General features: G+C 42.3%; 1 protein-coding gene across 6 annotated transcripts in view; it reads right to left on the bottom strand.

The window, feature by feature from the left end:
• Window positions 1-19,617, bottom strand: part of chl1b (cell adhesion molecule L1-like b) — an 86,406-nt gene that overhangs the window by 51,657 nt on the left and 15,132 nt on the right. Inside the window, exon 1 of one of the 6 annotated variants that reach the window (XM_020055843.2) lies at window positions 8,339-8,399. The exons of the other annotated variants lie outside the window; for them this stretch is intronic. The gene's annotated coding sequence lies outside the window, so the exon portion shown is untranslated. Of the gene's footprint in view, window positions 1-8,338; window positions 8,400-19,617 lie in introns of those variants that run through there. 6 annotated transcript variants of the gene reach the window in all.

Genomic DNA, 19,617 nt, shown 5'->3' on the forward strand with positions numbered 1-19,617 from the left:
AATGAAATCACAGTGCAGATCACTGATCATTGTCTCTGCGGATAATGTGTATGGACAACTGGCCGTAATCCAGTTTAGTGGATGTTCTGTTCACGGTTTGTATTTTCCATCACAAACAACCCACACCTCTCTTTGAACCTTCAGCAATCACTTCGCTGGGTATCTGACTGGGTACTTTGCATGACCTCTGACTGAACATGAAAACCAGATGAAATTCCACCTATTCAATTGCCCATGTTTATGTGCAATTCTCCATTATCCCTGGCACTTTAATGGTCTCTCCAATTGTTTCCAGATCCAGGTTGAGAGTTGATTTATCTAGCACAACACTACAAAAACGGCATCCGATCAGACCAAAGGCATAAAGTTAACACAACGTAAATCCTCTAACAACCAAGGGAGAACACCCTTTCAACATTGCACTTATAGTACAACCAGTACCTATTATAAATCCACAATATTACAGGTATTTTCTTACACTTAAAATATATCCTCGGATTCAGGAAGTGCATAGTGTTGTGAAGTTAAGTGCTTCCAGCAGGTGGTATACTGTGCTGTGTGTGTGACACCGCGGGTTCAGCAGCAGGTGAGTCCGTGAGTCGATCACTGCAGCCATTCTGATGGGAGGACAGACAGGACAGGACCAAGTGAGCCAGCAGGGTAGGAGAAGCGTCCGTCGCCCTCAGGAGACACAAGGCCAATGGAGAGACCGGCAGAGACACACAGATGGTGCTCTACGTGATCACGGCAGCCATTATGGCATCACTCTGTGTGATTAGCAAACCTACTGAAAGCTGTGCGCGCAACCTTCTGTTGCGTATGCATCCCTGTCTGAGAGACCGCAATGGAGAAACTGGAAATGATTTTGTACCAACAGAAGACAACATTTCCGTATGAGTGCGTGCTTGCTCGGCATTACGATTTCAGCCGCTTGTCTCCGGTTGAAGATTCTTTTCACAGTCCTTAAAAAACATGCGTACATATACTGTATGAATACTGTGCGAAAACAACAAAAGCGAACACGATAGAGCAGACGAGGACAAAAAGAAAGAAAACAAAATCCTGTACGCCTGTTTGCCGAAAGGCGCATTGTTGACAAGTTCAGAAGAAATGTCCACTTACACCCCATTTTAATCATGTTACCCCAGGAATCAATGAACTATTTCCCCGAAGGTCACTACTAACAAAAGAAAGGGTCCCCAGTGCCAAGATGTTTTGTGTGTGTGCACAGCTGATTGGGAATACAGTGCAAACAGAAGTCTGAAAAGACAAACTCATTAAAATAACCGTGCTGTCTTTCAGTCAAATCTGTAGGCATGGCAACCCGGCTCCCGTGCTTCCCTCAACCTGGAGTACGAGCACCCACAGCAGTCTGGACACACAGCATTCCAAATGGTTTGAGGGCTCGGCAATCACTCACACACAAACACGCGCACACACGCGCACACACCGCAGACTGCCTTGAATCAGCCTGCCTCTAAATGGAGCGGGTCAATTGTAATTTAATGGTTGGATCCTGCAGGCAGAGAGCTGTGAAGCCCAGAACATCATCACCATCTACAAAACCCACCTGTCTGTCAGACTGAGGGGTTCTCTCATAAACGACGTCAAGCAGAACCCCTCCACCCAGCCAAAGGCCACTATTGTTCTCTTCTATCTGATTCAGCCAAACAGACAGATTAATTATTTCCAAAAAACAGACCCCCCCCCCCCCCCCCCCCCCCCCCCACCCCCAGTCCTATTAAGGGAAAAACATTGCGGGTAATTTACTTAAGCTAGAGGCCTCATGATAAGCAGCGAACATGTCAGGCCATTTAAGGTGTGCCTTAGCCTGACTGCCTGCTGCCCTCTGTCCAGACAGACAGCTTGGAAGGCCAGACCACAGAATGAGGAGCCTGTCTTCCATGGCACACTGCTTAATCCTCCCGTGGAAAGAGTCCCAGGGATATGTCTCACATGAACGAGTAGCTGGAGCTGAGGAGGTAGTTCCATATTTCTGGGGAATTAATAGTGTGTGTGTGTGTGTGTGTGTGTGTGTGCGTGTGTGTGTGTGTGTGCGTGTGCACATGCGTGAGCGTGTGGACCTGGTAGCTACAGCAATGAGACAGGTGGTCTCACCAAAAGCCCAAATTCACAAACCCTCTGGTCTCAGAAGAGTCCGGTGATGCTGACAATAATGTGTTTTTTGCGCTGCACCAAATACGCCCAACGGTGTTGTGGGGGGAGGCCAGTGGGACGTTCACATCTTAGAAACGTGCTCCCCGATTTAACCTCTAAATGGAGTTGACCTTTGCTGGCTCGGTCCTTAAATACCAGCCCCTCGTGTTATGTTGGACCTAAACGGTCTTGGGTAACGGCGCAGACTGGGGAGTCCCTGCCATGCTCGCAGGCTGATAGTTTGTGGCCTCCAGGATGCAGCCCTGTCTGAAACCAGGGCAAGACAACCAGTGAGGTACCACACTGTGTCAAAGGTCACAGGCAGTCCAGCGGTAAAGAATAAGTGCTCTCAGAACCCATTGGTGTCAGTTGTAATGTGATTTATGGATATAAATGAATCATATAAAACGTGTGAGTGTAAAGAGAGAGCAAGAGAGTGAGAGTAGGCATATGTCTCTTCATATCTACAGTCCTTCAAGCTGCACGGCTAATGTCAGTAGATGAGCAAATATGATCTGTTTTAACGTGAAGTCAAAAACATGTTTAGTCATTCTTTCACTCTCTGCAAGACTGTTAGAAACATTCATGGCCACATTAGAAATGGAGGCCGTGTCTAATTCACGGGGTACCAAACGGTCATTTGAATTGTCAGCCAATGTGTACCCCAACGTGGTGGGAAAGGCATAGCTTTGCTGTTCTCAGTGATAGGCCATTTTAACTTTCCCGTAGCCAATTAGCTATTGTCAGGTACAGGAGCCCAGAAGCACAATTCAATGAAGTTGCACCGGGAAACTGCTTTACCATGCAAATGATGTCCCATGTGGCTTCACGTTCACCTAATGGATTGCTCTAATCGATTGCTCGTTGTGTATTTTTATTACACTCCAAGCATGTTGTTGGGGAAATGATGTGGAGAACGGCTAAACGGACTCTCACCATAGAGCCGTATTGTACACTGACTTTAAACCAACAGCAGTAAGGCACTTGAGCCTTTGTCTCTCAGGGGTCTTGTTGCGATACATGCTGATAGCGTGGCAAGATATTGAGTAGCACATTACTAGGATAGTTAAGGAGATACAAAATACCACCGAATGAATGTATCGAGGAGAAAAGAAATTGCACCCACAGGTTTCAGGTGGATATGATGTTTCAGAACCCTATGGACCTGTGTTGTATTTCAAATAACTATGTCAGATTGCATGGGCCTACAATCTGAGCTGTTATACCTTACAAATGGATTATATTAGAGAGCAGCAAAGAAACATTTCACACTGCTGGAATAGAAGATGATTAATATTGCAAAACATCCCTACTAATGTGTTATGTACTAAAGGCTTTGTAGTAAACAACCAATCATCTTATATTCCCACTTGTTCACAAACAATAAATCTGTTTTCAAAATATATCCACCCATACATCTATTTATCAGGCACAATGTAGAATATAATGTCAGATATCAAATGATTGAAAAGGCTTCTAGTGTCTGAGAGCCTGTACCACTTAAAAGCATTCTTAACAGAGATGAAACAAACTGCTGCAATGAAAACCTATGCACACCCGTTTAGCTATCTTCTTGAAAAGTTAAAAGGACAAAGAGGGAATGTAGTCAAAGAGGCCTGTTAGAAAGATGCCTTTGTCAAGCTCACATCAAACGCCCCGTCTGGAAAGAGAATAGTATTGCTTTGTGTTGTCTGTCTTCACATAGGTGGAAGTTAGCTGTTTCCTATAGTGAAACTAGTTACTTTTCCCACACATGCTGTATTTTCCACTGTATTGTTGATAGGATTTGTAAGGACATTTTAGTCCTTATGTGTATCAGAATTGTAATTTCTATAGCCTAGTCTATTTCTCAGTCAGACAGATGGCCCAAACTGTGAGTAAGGAACAGATACTTAACTAATTGTTTAGTACCAGTGCACAGGCCATCTAGAAAATGATTTAAAATTATACAGTACTGTGCATTCTGATGTACCTATTATCTGCCAAATCAAATCACATTATATTTGTCACAGGCTTGGCGAACAACTGGTGGAGATTAACAGTGAAATGTTTACTTACAGGCCCTTGTACAACAACGCAGTGTTGGAAACTAACAGAAAGAGGTACTGTCAGAAGAATTGCAGAAGATCGAAAAATAGTAATGTACACAATGAATAACAAATAATAAAATATGGCAACACTTGACTGTATACATGGAATATGAGTACAGAGTCAATATAGCGGAGTGCGAGGTGGGGGAGGGTTACTCACATTCAGGTGGTGGTGGGTGAGGTTTATGCAAATTCAGGTGGTGGTGGGTGAGGTTTATGTACATTCCGATGGTGGTGGGTGAGGTTTATGTACATTAAGGTGGGGGTGGGTGAGGTTTATGTACATTCAGGTGGTGGTGGGTGAGGTTTATGTACATTCAGGTGGTGGTGGGTGAGGGTTATTTACATTCAGGTGGTGGTGGGTGAGGGTTACTTACATTCAGGTGGTGGTGGGTGAGGGTTATGTACATTCAGGTGGTGGTGGGTGAGGGTTATGTACATTCAGGTGGCGGTGGGTGAGGGTTATTTACATTCAGATGGTGGTGGGTGAGGTTTATGTACATTCAGGTGGTGGTGGTGGTTGAGGGTTATTTACATTCAGGTGGTGGTGGGTGAGGTTTATGTACATTCAGGTGGTGGTGGGTGAGGGTTATGTACATTCAGGTGGTGGTGGGTGAGGGTTATTTACACTTAGGTGGTGGTGGGTGAGGTTTATGTACATTCAGGTGGTGGTGGTGGTTGAGGGTTATTTACATTCAGGTGGTGGTGGGTGAGGTTTATGTACATTCAGGTGGTGGTGGGTGAGGTTTATGTACATTCAGGTGGTGGTGGGTGAGGGTTATTTACACTTAGGTGGTGGTGGGTGAGGTTTATGTACATTCAGGTGGTGGTGGTGGTTGAGGGTTATTTACATTCAGGTGGTGGTGGGTGAGGTTTATGTACATTCAGGTGGTGGTGGGTGAGGTTTATGTACATTCAGGTGGTGGTGGGTGAGGTTTATGTACATTCAGGTCGTGGTGGTTGACTAGGCAACAGGATGGATAATAAAAAGCATTCTTACTAATGTAAATGTGTTCTTACATCGTCAGAGGGCTAACTGCTTTGTCAAACACTTTCCTGTCTGTCATTCAGTAGTCAAGTAACATTTGACCTTGTGAGGACATTTTGTCGATCCCCATGAGGAATTTGGAGGTATGTTTAGGAGAGTTAGTTAAGGACATTAGTTTTTGGGGGTTAGGAGTTACAGTATGTTTGACATTAGGGGTTCGTGGTCTTGTTATGGGGTAGGGTTAGGTTAAGGGTTTAGAATGGGAATATAACTTTTGGTCCCCTGTCCGGGGCACCAGTTGCCATGCCTACGATGTGGCAGTATTGAGAACAGTGTGGTTGGTGCGTCTGACTAGTTACTGAAAGGTTACTCGATCAATTATCCAAAGCTTGTAAGATGGTGCAGCCACTACAGGCAGCATTTGACAAGAGTTGTGCAGACAAAATGGAAAAAGCATTATCTATTAGAGTTGCTTTTGACCCAAATTTAAATGTGAACAGTCGCATGACTTTAAAAATGTATAGGCGCCCCCTCCAAAAGAGACAGGTGTAGAAATCTTGGATGACAGGGAGCTTGGCCAATGTGATGAACTCTGCCATTTGCATCACGCTCCAAAGCCCTTGCCAGGTGTCGCACAGACAAAATTAAAAAGTCACTGTTTATCAGTGTTGCCTACGACATCCACGAAACCTTTTGTAGTATTCTGCCTCCAGCGTTCATTGTTCTGGGTGGGTGCTTTTTGCTTTCGCACAGAGACACTGCTTTGGGTTGACATAACGTGCCAAAATACTGGGAGTACTGTTCCAGATTCTCATTCAGAATTCATAAAACGGATATCAGGATCCAAGTGACATGGGGCATGTATTAATCTGCATAAAAGCTGTTGATGATAGGGGCTGTACACTTTCCACCCGTGTGTCAGTAGAAGGGTTAAGAGGGTGGAGTTAAGTGGTGTGTTCAGGGCTGGCCGTTCAATCGAGGCCTCTAGAGGTTTTGTAGTGGTTAAGTAAAAGGACACTTATGTCCCTAGTCTCAGTGTAAATGTTACAGCAACAGCCAGTGTAAAAAGCACTAAGCTGTTTAGCCCTGATATAGAATCTGAGCTTTAAGTGGCATAATCTTGTTTAGGAAATAATTGCTTAAGCATAAAATCGAAACTAGCAAAAGGTCACGGTGGGCCTGGGCTGGGTTCGGATATCATCCTATGCCATCTGTAGAGATAGCTCGGCCATGAAAAAACAGGGCAGGGTGCGGATATCATACGGTACCATCTGTAGAGATAGCTCATTCATGAACAATGAAGCTGGGTGGGATAAGTCATAGTTGTTGCAGGGTATACAGACATTGTTAGAGCAGTTAAAATTTGCTTTGAAATACAGTATTAGGCACTTCACTTGCCTGAGGTCAATTACCTATGAGGGTTGGCTAGATGGCAGTGGCATATTTACTGGGAGCAGCTGGGTAATCACATTAGCTAAGCCTAGTGACTGAACAGGAAGCATTGTGAACACAAAAGGTAATCTTAAAGCAAATACATTTAAGATATGTGATGCAGAAGAGGTTTCATGCAGGACACTTCATAGTCAGTTTCCTAACAAAAGTTTAAATAATAAGGTAGATTATGTATTGTACTGTATGTATTAATGGAACTCTGTCACAATGACAACAAAAAGAGTTCTAGTGTAAATGTAAATGTTAAGGACCATTTTCTCTACAATGTGTTAAGTCTGGGCAGAAGCCACAAGTTGCTGTGAAAGTGTGTTTGATCATGATGGCATCCTCAAATATTTGACTGAGCCACTCCTGTAGAGGTTACAGATGCATTGAAGCAGCAGTGTGTGGGAATGAACACATTGTGTCCACAAACCAACCAATAACATTGGTTTTGAGTGAAACTCTGAATCACATAATAAACATCATTCAGAGAATTCAGAGTTATAGTCTCAGTTGAGCTTTTGAAACTTGTAAGGTAAAATAGATATTAAGAGGAAGAAATAGGTTAGGTCCCCTGACGTTTCTCATGAAAAATTCATATATGCTAATAGCGAGGGCTTTGATCCGTTTTTATTCATTGAATAAAAACATTCTAGATAAAATCAGAGGCAAATGTGTTGCATCCTATACTTCATCATATGGATTGACAATGGAACTGAAATATAAGAAACATTTCAGGAAAACTTGAAATACAACAAATATATTTCTGGGACTCGGGATTTGGGGGAATTTGTTGGGAGATCAAGGGGGAAATAAGTGGAACCCCCCCCACTTCCCAGCTGGCACTGATGACAGGTTTTCACTCTGTTGCTCGAGAGAAAACATTCCATTTACCCTAATGTTGAGTGTGCAGAGGATCAATCAGGACACTGTTGTCAGGGCTACATCCCCTGGAGCTGTAGGCTTCTCCAATATTCAACCCCCAACGTTAACTCAATAAACAGCCAGTTCAGCACTATACAACGAATAAGGACTGCAATGTAAGCACATGTATAAAACTGAGGAAATGTTCGGGGGTTTTTGGAATTTTAAACACTTCCATAGTGAAAACTCACAGTAACACAGAGAAAGGAACGATGACCCATCATAAGGTCATCTTGGAAAAGTTTAAAAGCCTCTCTGCTTGCTTCTGCCTAACAAAGCACACCAGCATCTCTTTAACGACCAACGTCACCCATATTGACCAGGAAATACGTAATGATTTCGCCCTGCAATGGCAGTTCCGTTTATCACATGCATTTCACTTCAAGGCAGAACTGGTAGTGCTGTGGTTAAAGACAAAGAGAACACAAAGTAGCTGGTATTACATTGCATCTTCAGAAAATGCCTTGGGTCTCAACAACAGCACCTGTTCTGTTGGCTCTGAATCTCCATTTTCCCCCCATCTAACCATCATACAAGGTCCCACGACACCTGGGAAATATGCCGAGGTTGTTATAGCGACAAGGGGCCTCGATGCCAATAACATCTACTGCAGATTTTAAATGTCAATGCTCTATACTTTAATATTCTTCCAAACATTCTAAATGTTCGGGAAACCAATTTAGGGCCTCACTTCAAGAACCTGTCAGTCCCTGTGAATTAGACATATAAAAAGGTTTCCACAAACCTTAGACTGTCTGTATTTTGTTGTCAAAAACCTCTTCTGCTGCATATCCATGTTTTGAACGAAGCACAGACCCGACCAGTTGCCACCATCAAGGCAAACCGTGCCGCGTTGTGACATGGGAACCCCAATAAAAAATGTTAAGAGCCAGAGGCATTAGCATTTTGGAAGAGGCTGAATGGGGCCGTTTGTTCCTCTTCCTGCACCTCCCTGAAAGACTATTAAAGGGCGGTTTAGAGATCGCACTGTTTTGCTCATATTAAAGTTGGGATTGCAAGGGGAGAAAGTTTGACAGAGTTTCCCTCTCAGTTTTTTTTTTCATTTACTAAGTTAGAAAGTTCTTCTTTCAACGGTCAGTGAAGTTCCCTTGGTGATCTTTTGAGGTCCTTAAGAAATGGGAAGCTTTGTCTTTAAATGAGGTGGAACAATAATTGTTTTCCTGAGGTTAACAAACCAAGGAAATCATGAATGAAGCATCTGTCATTCTTTGTAATCTTCAAGGATATATTTCTCAAGAATGTGCGATGCATTTTTCCTAATTCCAAACAAGGATTGTTCAAATAGTGTAAAATATTTTACAATTTGTTTCCAAAAAGGTTGGAACGCTGTGCAGAATGTAAATAAAAACAGAATGCAAAGATGTGTAAATAATTTAACTATTAATTAAATAGAATGTTGAATCTGGGGCATTTTATTGTTTCTTGAAAAATATGTGCCCACTTTGAATTTGATGTGAGTAAAGAAACACATTTCAAAAAAGTTGGGACAGAGGCAACAAAAGAAAAGAAACGTTGTGTAATGTTTAAAAAAATGTGGTGGAATATCACACAACTAATAGGTCAATTGGGAAAAGGTCAGTAACATGAATGGGTATTAAAAGATCATTCTAGAGAGGATGGGTCTGTCTGGAGTGAGAATGGGGAGGGGTTCACCACATATTTAAACAAGATCCAGAACCGCTGTTGCCTTCTCTGGGCCCAAGCTCATTGAAGATGGACTGAGGCAAAGTGGAAAACTTCCCTGTGGTCTGACTAATCAAAATGTATCGAAATTATTATATACACATATTATATATTTTTTTTATTTCAATTTTATTTTTGGGAAACATGGACGCCACGTCCTCCAGGCTAAAGAGGCGAGGGACCATCTGTCTTCTTTTCAACACACAGTTCAAAAGCCAGCAACCGTGATGGTATGGGGGTGCATTAGTGACCATGGCATGGGTGCCTTGCACATCTGTGAAGGCACCATTAATGCTGAACTAAATATACAGGTTTTGGAGCAACATATGCTGCCATCCAGACAACATATTTTTGTCTGGATGGCAAGAGAATGACTTTCTTATTTCAGCAACACAATTCCAAACCACATTCTGCACATATCACAACAGCATGGCTCCATAGTAAAAGAGTCAGAGGGCTTAATTTGTCTGTCTGCAGTCCAGACCTGTCACCTATTGAAAACATTTGGGTCATTATGAAACAATAATATCACAAAGGAGATGCTCAAGCAAGAATGGGAATACATTTCACGTTCAAAAATACACCAATTTGTCTCCTCAGTTCCCGAACACTTACAGAGTGTTGTTAAAAGAAGAGGTGATGCAACACATTGGTAAACATGCCCCTGTCCCAATTATTTTGAAACGTGTTGCTGGCATCAAATTCACAATGTATTTTTCCCAAAACAATTAACATTTCTCAGTTTCAACATCTGATTTGTACTATTTTCAATCAAATATAGGGATGAATGATTTGTACATCATTGCATTCTGCTTCAATTTGCATTTTATGTAGCGTCCCAACATTTTTGGAAACAGGGTTCCATTATAGTCTTCACCTGGCGTATGTATGGTTATGTGGAGGGTAGGAAGTTGAAAGTGAACTTTTAAATAAATCAATGAAGAAGTAATAAGCAATTTTTTGACATTTTCTACTGTGCCACTGAGAATAAAAACATTAATAGAATCTATGAATATACACCTGACCGAAACAAAATTTGCCCTCAACATAGCCTTTTGGCATTTTATACTTCAATCTGACATGTATGAACCCTACTTTTGCATACACCAAAGGATGTGAAATTTCATCGATTTTAATCTTAATTTCTTTAAAGGGGAAATATACAGAGGCAAATTCCCTACTGCTGATATCAACACTAATGAAAGAATCCAGGCGATCTCCAGTTTGGGCTCCTGCTGCGGACCCAGCAGGATATCTGGTCATTCAAGGACATTACCTGAGCTGGTTATCACTCACACTTTCATCCTGGTTACACCAAAAGCTTCAATGGTGGAAAACTATGCACTGGTATGACCACATCATGCATAATGCATACACCCTTTAGATACTAGACGTCTGGTGTAATTATGGCAGTGCTACGAGCACTGTGCTCACGAGTCCAACTCACAGTGGGTGGGTTTCAACCAGCACTAATGCCTCACAGTATATGAGACAGGCCAGTTCATCCTGAAGGGAGGTTACTGAAAAACAGAATTGATCAGAACTGAATATGAACTAGATTCCTCCAGAGAGCCAGTATAGCCTGATCCACTGAGTTTAGGATGTTGTCCATTTTTGATGTGGGCAGGGGTTCCCCCAGCGTGGTTCTCTCTTAGTTTTAATCAGATTAACATACAGGGATGTCCATGCATAATTCAGATGGTATCAATGTGAAGATTACAATGGTATCCCACTCATCCTTTAATCCATAGTCATTGATAGTATTATATTGTATCCCTGTCTAACTGGAAACATCCTGACAAATAGGTAATTCAAATGAGTCCATAGCGAAGGAACGGAAGTTATGAACGATCAGAGAGATAAACAAAGAAGCAAATTTTAACACTCACTTTTCAACGTTGCTATGTGAGTTGCTATAAGGTCAAAATATTTAGTTCAATGGTGGAAATGTTTTCCCTTACAATCTTTGCTTACAGTCAGCTGAACATATAAAAATGTGTTAAATCAAACTAAGTTTGTTTGCCATCATTGTAAATTACCCTCCAAAAAAGAAGCGCAGTTCAACAACATTAAATGTTAATGAAACATGTTCATTTACACCCTAGCTGTGAAGAATGGTTTTGGATCTTTGAGTGGGCTGTTTTTCTTCCAAAGGCCCTGGACAACATTTTGGGATACATGGTACCATGGACTCAATCAAGTACCAGCAGATATTAAATCAAAACCTGACAGCCTCTGCCAATAATATTAAACTGGGTCATTTTGTTAGATCTTCCAGCAGGACAATGACCCAAAGCACATCTCAAAATCACAAAACACAAAAAGTATTCACTGACCACAGAATAAAGGTTTTTCCATGGTCATCCCAGTCCCCTGAACTCATCCCCATAGAAAAATCAGTATGATGAGTTAAAGAGGAGTCTGCAAGTGTGGAGCTCAGGATCTGAAGGACCTGGGGAGAATCAGTATGGAGGAATGATCTCAGACCCTTTGCCATGTGTTCTCCCACCTCATTACGCATTACAGGAGAAGACTCAGAGCTGTTATCTTGACAAGGGAGGTTGCACACGGTATTACATGAAGGGGGGGGCAACAATTGTGGCACATATCTATTTGAGAAATATGTATTCCATTATAATAATGTATTTTTTCTTTCAATTGTTTTACTTTAATTGAAGATAATATTTTTTTTTACATTTTGAATGATAGATCAAGAGGAGAAACAGAATATTATTTTTTTCCACAGTTGGTTTTACACATATTTACCAAGAGTGCCAACACTACATTTTGCTTTTATATTTTGTTCAGTTAAATTCTAATTTAACTCACCAACATTCAAATCTCTCACCAACATTATGTTTCTTTAGAAAAACACTATTCTATTTACTATGTAAATGTTCAGACCGAGAACAGTGGTTCCTAAAATAACTCCCCCGTCCTAGTACAAATTTTATGTGCAGTTATTATAGTAATTTCCCGAGAAAGGTGGGAAGGATGTAGAATAAGTTATTTTGTGAAAATTCAATAGCAATATAGTGTGGTAAAACAATTATTATTCAAGCATCACTTTGTGGTTGAATGATAATTCTAATAATAAATAAAACGTGTCAGTTTTGTCCATGCACAGACTCTTCACAGACTGGTGTACCATAGCCAATCAGAGCTACAGCAGACATACCAAATATGCAAATAAGCCATTTGCCACATGGGCCATGTCATCCCTTTGAAATGAACTGTAATTTACTGGCCAACAGCCAGGCTCTTGCCTTCACTGAACAAACTTTGCTTACAGTAAAAATTCCAATTCATACTTGCTTTTGGAGGCAACACTGTATATTAGTCTTGCTATATGTTTTAATGTTGAGCAAACTCACAATGTTATTACACCTGGTGGTATGGCTGTCAACTTTTTGAATGATAAACAAAGTCGGCTCAAAGTGAGCTGAATTTGGACAGGCTTGTTGAGCAAAGCTACATTTGGTTGCTAAAACCGCCCAGAAACAGATGATTATTTCCCAGGACGTTTGATTGTAGGTTGCTTTTTAGATATTTTTTTCTATAGCTTGTATTTTTCCACAAGCATTGGTAAATGAATAATTTGCTACACAAACATGAATAACAATGTTTCCAAATGTTTCCAAACAAATCTAATTGATACATTTTTGGAAATGTTGCACCTGTTCCAGGACACAGGAGTTTTGATACTCTCAGACTGTAGTACTCTCAGTCTGCACAATCATGTCATTTTTACCCCCTAAGCCCTCACCACTTTCACTCTTGGGAATCACTTTCAAAACTGGATGCAGTTTTGATTGCCAATCTCAAGTGCTGGTCCAATTCACAAAAGCAGCGCCCCTCTGGCCTTGATTTAGCTCGAGCGGAGGAGTGAACAATTTTGCTCACTTGCAGGGTCGCCAACAATTCAATGCAAACTGTAGTCAAGTGTCAAACCCAGTAGCTGCGAGGTATCAAATTTAATCAACACGACTACATTTTTGTGTGAGAATCAATCAAACCTTATTGGTCAGACACCTTGTGAAGTGCATATCTGGTTAGCTTGCTAAGGCAAGTGCACTCACAAGTACACTCTGATGTGACAATGTAACATTTTCATTCAAGGGTTTTGGGTGTAGGGCTGAAGAGCTGTCTACTTCGCATTTGAACTGCAGCCTTAAAGTTCAATCTTTTGTTCCGAGTTGAATCTAATTTCCAAACGGGTCATCAAGAAGGCTCAACTAATGAAGTTGGAAGTGTTTTTTGAATAAATTAAAATCTTTAATGCCTAATCCCAAATAAATGTACCAACTCTAGACCCTATGCACTTGTGAAAATCTGACAGAATTTCAAAGGTGTAGGCAAACTGGTAATAACTCTACTTGAACTGCAATATTTTGGCTAATCACCATATGGATGGCATTAAAGAATACCTATATCAATATCTATTTTACCTGGTACTCGTCTTACATTTAGATTTAGAGGTTTCGTGCATTGTACAGAAAAAACATCCTTGTGTTCCAGAAAAGCGATTCCGTTGAAAGAAAATAATTATGGAGTTTGTCACTCCATCAGTTAGGCTGTACTGTTTGTTTTTGTGACAAGACTTTCAGAAAACAGTTGCCATTGACTCTAAAGAGATTTGTACTTACTGTGCAACTTGCTGTAAAAATAACTGTGCTGTGAGTTTGATCAACAAAATGTCAGGTTGAGTCAACATACGATTGTACAGCTACACCAACGATCGGGTTCTGGGTTTGCTCAACATTTTCTCAGTAAAATGTGATGATCTAAGGAGGCAATAAGGAGAAAAGATAAACAGAGAGGCAGGGAGTTAAAGATTCACAGCCTTGGACAAATGAAGGCTCCCTCATGTCAGTGCACCTAAAGGTTTTACCACAGAATATAAACCAGGCCGTTTTAATAAGATTAGACCTAATCTCTGGTCAGGAATCAAAGGGGAATGCCATTAAAAACAAATAAGCCAACGAGAGTCAGGGATCAGAACCTCTGTTCTGCATGACAACTCTGGACATCGATCCGTGGGATTGTAAGTATTGATCAGCATTAGGTTGGCCACAGTACAGCCACAGGCTAACAATTATGAACGATGCCCCAGATGACAGATAGAAATCATGTCAAGACTCAGCCTGAGATGACCCATTCACTGTCAGAGGGCAGTCCCAAGTTGATCGAGAGCCAAATCAGGAGCAACAGCCTCATGTGTTTCTTTCATGGCTGCCTGCAATTTCAATCACTCCCTAATATAATACATACACAGAGAAAGAAATGTTGGCAACTGAACATGTTTCTTCCTGGTACTATGGAAAACCAGCCTCTTCAAAAGCAACAACAGTAGGTTAAACCAAATTGACTCAATGAGTACCTCAATGACCATGGAGTGAATTGACCTCAACCTCTCTGGAGCGAACAGCGTTAAATTACTTTGAAAGGTTATTGATTTGTAAAGTGTACCTTTGGAGGAGGGGATGAGTGTGCTAAAAAGGGAAGGCAGCTAAGCACAATGATTGCAGACTTTGCAAACAGTTCATTTCGCCAGGTAGAAATTTATATGACTACTTCCTTCACAAAGATGACAAAAGTGGGGAAATTATACTATACATCAATCTCTGGAATTAAATTAAGTAAATGCATTTAAAGCATTTCAAAATGACTAACAGTTGACTAATGCGCTTTGTTATGGCGTTGTATTGATTAAAAAGAAATGGCAATCAACAGAATCCTAATGAAGGCGATAGATCTTTGTAAGGCAATATCAAAGAAAATAATCATCATCTTAAAGGTTTATCCTCAAAGTACACACTTTTTTTCAGATGCTTCTCAAAATATTTTTTCTTCAGTCATGAAGCAGCATTAGTGTTGCCATGGTCAATATATTCCAGAGAAAACATTTCTATCTTTACTGGCCTTTTGGGCATTTTTCTCTGTCTCTGACAATCTAATGAAGAGTTGTCAGAGCCTGTCTTAAAAGAGCATCAAAGTGTGGGTTTTGTTGTTAATATTAGTTTTAACAGCACATTTAGCATGTTGGTTGAAAACTTACTGTAAAGACAAAATGCTATTTGTAAATTGAATAGACTATGGTAACGACTATGTAACGAGTATATAATTTATAATTTATATCATTTTTTTTAGAAAGATTAAATGACTACAGTATTTGACGTTTTAAAATGTTTTTTGCAAAATAAATATGTGCATTACCAGGTGGTGCAGCTGTCCATCAAGATAATGTTTTTATATCAATGCTATGCCGTAATGGACATAATGATGAAATATTGTTATGGATTTTTTTTGTCTGCCAACACAAAAAAAAAGAAAATCCATATTTTAATGTCTGCCTGTTATCTTCAATTTGTTTCATAATATATTTTTTCAATGCATATGTAATTTTACTGCTATTCTGGGTATAAACCTTTAACTGATTTCATTCATTCCTATTTTCCTATTCATATTTCACTTATCTTTCATTTAACTTGGCCTATCTTCCATTATAAGCCACTGAAGTGGTGTTTGAAGAGGTATGTTCCACGATATTTGAAATCTCTTCCAATGTAATTAGGAGTCAAGGGATAGCGCCTCCTTAAGCTCACCAGCAACTTCCAGATCCCCTTCCCCCAAGCCAAACACTGGCTCCACTGTCCACCCCTCCTCCTCCCCGGCCCGCTCCCCCACTCAATATTGAAACCAGTAAACAACGCCATCTTCTTTCCAGTCATTAAATGAAGATAAATGAGGACAAAAAGCTCCAATTAGCCGCCTTTGAGGATGTGGGTTTGGTGGAGAGAGGACATTACCTCTGATCCACTCACTGTGGTTTGTTCCTCTAGGAGCTGTTCCGTGCATCCTAAAAAGGGTCGAGGAACATGGCATACACAGCTGTGATGATGACCCAAAAAGGATTTACGTGCAACGCATTCATTTGTCTAATCATTCACTCCTATACGTAGTGGGTGCAATAGAAATGTGACATTTGAAATGAAGTAAACCTGCTACTACGTGAGATTTGTTGGTGGAACAAATGACAACAGAGCAATACAACCATGAGCATTTGGCGCAGAGTAATATTACAAAGGTATTGTTCTATTTATCGTTATCGTGTCCATTTTGAACTGTATTGCAATATGGATTTTTGTCCATATCGCCCACTTTTAATAGCCCATTTTTGTCCATATGGCCCACCTTTAATAGCCCATTGATTCATGGCTTCACAGCGGCCTTCAGAAATTGCCGAGGTGGCAGAAGAGAACAGAGCAGGGAGAACATTATAGTCTGGAGCCACAGAGCTCTAATGATGATGGCTGCTGGAGTTCTAGAATGCTGCGCTCTGCATTTTGGTCATACTGAGCCCAGAGCCTCAAGGCCCCTGACAATGGGATCCTCCTCTGGGGTCTGTGCTGCAGATGGGAATGTCTCTCCACATTCCCCGGCCCAACAGCCAGGAACCGGTCAGCCAACTGTGTCATTGCTGTGGCCAGTCAAAGCACCGGCTCTCCGTTGACGGTATTGACCGGCCAGACCGTTCGTTCATTGTCTGACCCAACCCTGTTTGATCAAGTCGGCTGCTGCCTCCTCAATGTAAAGGCCTGGGTTCTTTTAGGAGTAGTATATTCACCACACCGATGCACTCGCACTCACTCAATTCCAAACCCCGAACAGTAATCCCCCCACCACTCTCCATCACATCAAATCTAGAAAAAGAAATGCAATCTTGTACACTTCAGTGTCTGGATTCCACAAATTGAACAAATCAAAGCATCAGACTGAAATTGGCAACCTCCCCCGACAGCAAATCGACAGTGCCCAGTGGTGACTGAGAGGAGCGTCTCTCTATGTCAGCCTCTTCCCTCTTGCCAGTAGCAGCAGGGAGCTGGAGAAACACAGGCCCGCGTGTCGGGCGCTCCGTGGGGGGAAACCATTTTGATATTATTTGCTGCTCTCGTTGAGGAAAACAAATCCCCTTTGGTTCCTGTCTGAGCCGAGAGCAGAATGATCTCCCTGGCTGAGCGAAGTAATGGAATTCCCCCTTAGCATGCAGCACCAGTACTAGCACTCTGTGTCTGCTCACACAGTCCCAGCTCCACTTCACAGCCCCGCAGCTCACTGACAGGTAGACGTGACTCCACTGACAACACGGAGACACTCAACAGGACACCGATTTGACTCATCCTCTTTGTAGTACGCACGCACAGGTACTCTGAGGCGCGACGCTGAAATAGACACAGAGCCTCTTCTCGTTGATTTTCTCAGCTGAATTCATGAGGTGGAATTGAACCAAAATCGTACATAACCGATTTCGCCCACTGAGCTCGTCGGCCTGGAAGCCCGCTTCCGCGTTTCTCAATGAGCTGGCACTAAAATGGAGGACACGAATGTCACACGGGTTCGGTCAGAACAAACTGGGCTGAGGGGAACATCGTGTTCTAAACCTCATCATCACCTCAGATGCTCCATCAGAACTCGACAAGTTTAAAATGTTAACTCAAGTACCCCCCCCCCCCCCCCGATGACACACATGTGGGGCCAAAGGGGGTGAATTTACATGTTGTTTACTTCATGTTTTGGGCTGTGGGGCCCATTGCCAAGGAGGAGTATATTTGTTCCAAACGAGGCTGAACCATGAGGGTTATGTATATGGGGGCGAACAGTGGCGCCACTGTTCAGAAGCACAATTGTAACGAAAGCTTTTCGAGGGCCAGCAAACCATGTCCATGTTCACTGGAAGGAATGCGACCCATTCTCTAATGAATGGGGAAGAGGTTGCCCGAGTGCCCTTGATACACTGGAATAGAGGAAACAGGATAATGCAGGGTTAATGGGCGCGCTGGCACACTTGAAATCAGAAGTCCCAAGCTCTACTCACACCACAGGTGGCAGGATTCAGTGCGGTGGGGTGATCGGGGATTGTTGTTTCACTCTCAGATGCAAACAGAGGGAGGCTACTGAGAAAGCCTCTGTGAGTCGGTAATGACATTAGCTATGGACCAGCGGGTGGGTGGGGGGAGGGGGTGACCATGGTCATGGCGCCCTCCACAAAACTAGTTCCGCCTCCAACGATGGTGGGTGAACCCCGACAGGAAACGGGGGGCTTCCTAAACACAGGCCCCTTGCTGCTAGAGGGGGCCATCAGGTGGTCCAGGGAGTATCAGGACATGCTCCTAACATGTCAACTGCAGGTGAGTTAACCTAAGGGAGGGGACACTGGGGCAGGAAAGTGTCTGATCAGCAAGAAGGCTGTCCTCGGGGCAAACACACAACAGCATCTGGGCTAAAGCTACCGGCACTGCAGTCTCTGATCGTTTTATCACGTGTCCCTACTGGCACATGTTGCCAATGGAAACTGGCTCAGCTGCAGCCAACAGTAGTAAGAGAGAATTACTGAGGTGTAAAATACCTTAAAAACAGGAAGCCTGAATGATTTAGTTAGGCTGTAGAAGAAGGGAAGAGGCCAATGGGTAATTGCCTTTGGGAATTGGCAAGTCCCAGAGGCCTTGGGTTGTCAATCATACCTGCTTTCTGGTGATAAACTCAGAGCTCATCCTCCGTACAACCTGTCATCTTATTGTAAGGGCAACGCGCTCTCCCAATTATCATGACCCCCTGTCTGGGAATCTCAACCCGTGCGTTGCTTACTATGTGCATGTCGAAGGGGTTCTGGAGCATCTAAATGTCAACTGGTAACGAGAGCTGCAGACAGAGCCCGGTAACGCCTCTGGTCTCAGACATATTCTGTTCACGCAGGATTTTGTGTTTAATTCATTCATGAGAAACTCCTTTGTGTTTGACGCTGAATAGATATAATGGGTCGTATTCAGACAATAATTGGTGAGACTGTATGATTGCCTGAAACGGCAGAATACAGTTTGATCTGAAATACAAAAGACAACTGAAGATGACAGCACTGGATACAATGCCGGTCTAATCCTGATCATTATGCTAATGACAATTGGACATGTACTGCATCGCCATGCCTATATTTCTCTCTCTCTCTTCAAATGGGAATGACATGAACAAAGTAAAACTTTGGAAATTCCTTTCATGGATTGTTATCATTCGGAAGGAGACAACGAAGACCTGCAAATCGGGAACTGCGTCCTTATTTGATGTAGCGTCTGAGGTGAATCATGCAACAGAAGTCCTCCCCGCTGCTCCCACCGGAAGGATTCTACACGGAGCCACTCAGAGAGACTACAGGAAACTGGCAATGTCAAAGGAACAGCACAAAGCAAGCGCAGGCTGCCCATCCAATGGGGGACTGTCGCTCTCACCAAAGACTGATGGGAACATTTCCTGACCTTCAGTAGCCCC

The sequence above is a fragment of the Esox lucius genome, chromosome 17 (genome assembly GCF_011004845.1).
Source record: "Esox lucius isolate fEsoLuc1 chromosome 17, fEsoLuc1.pri, whole genome shotgun sequence".
NCBI lineage: Eukaryota > Metazoa > Chordata > Actinopteri > Esociformes > Esocidae > Esox > Esox lucius.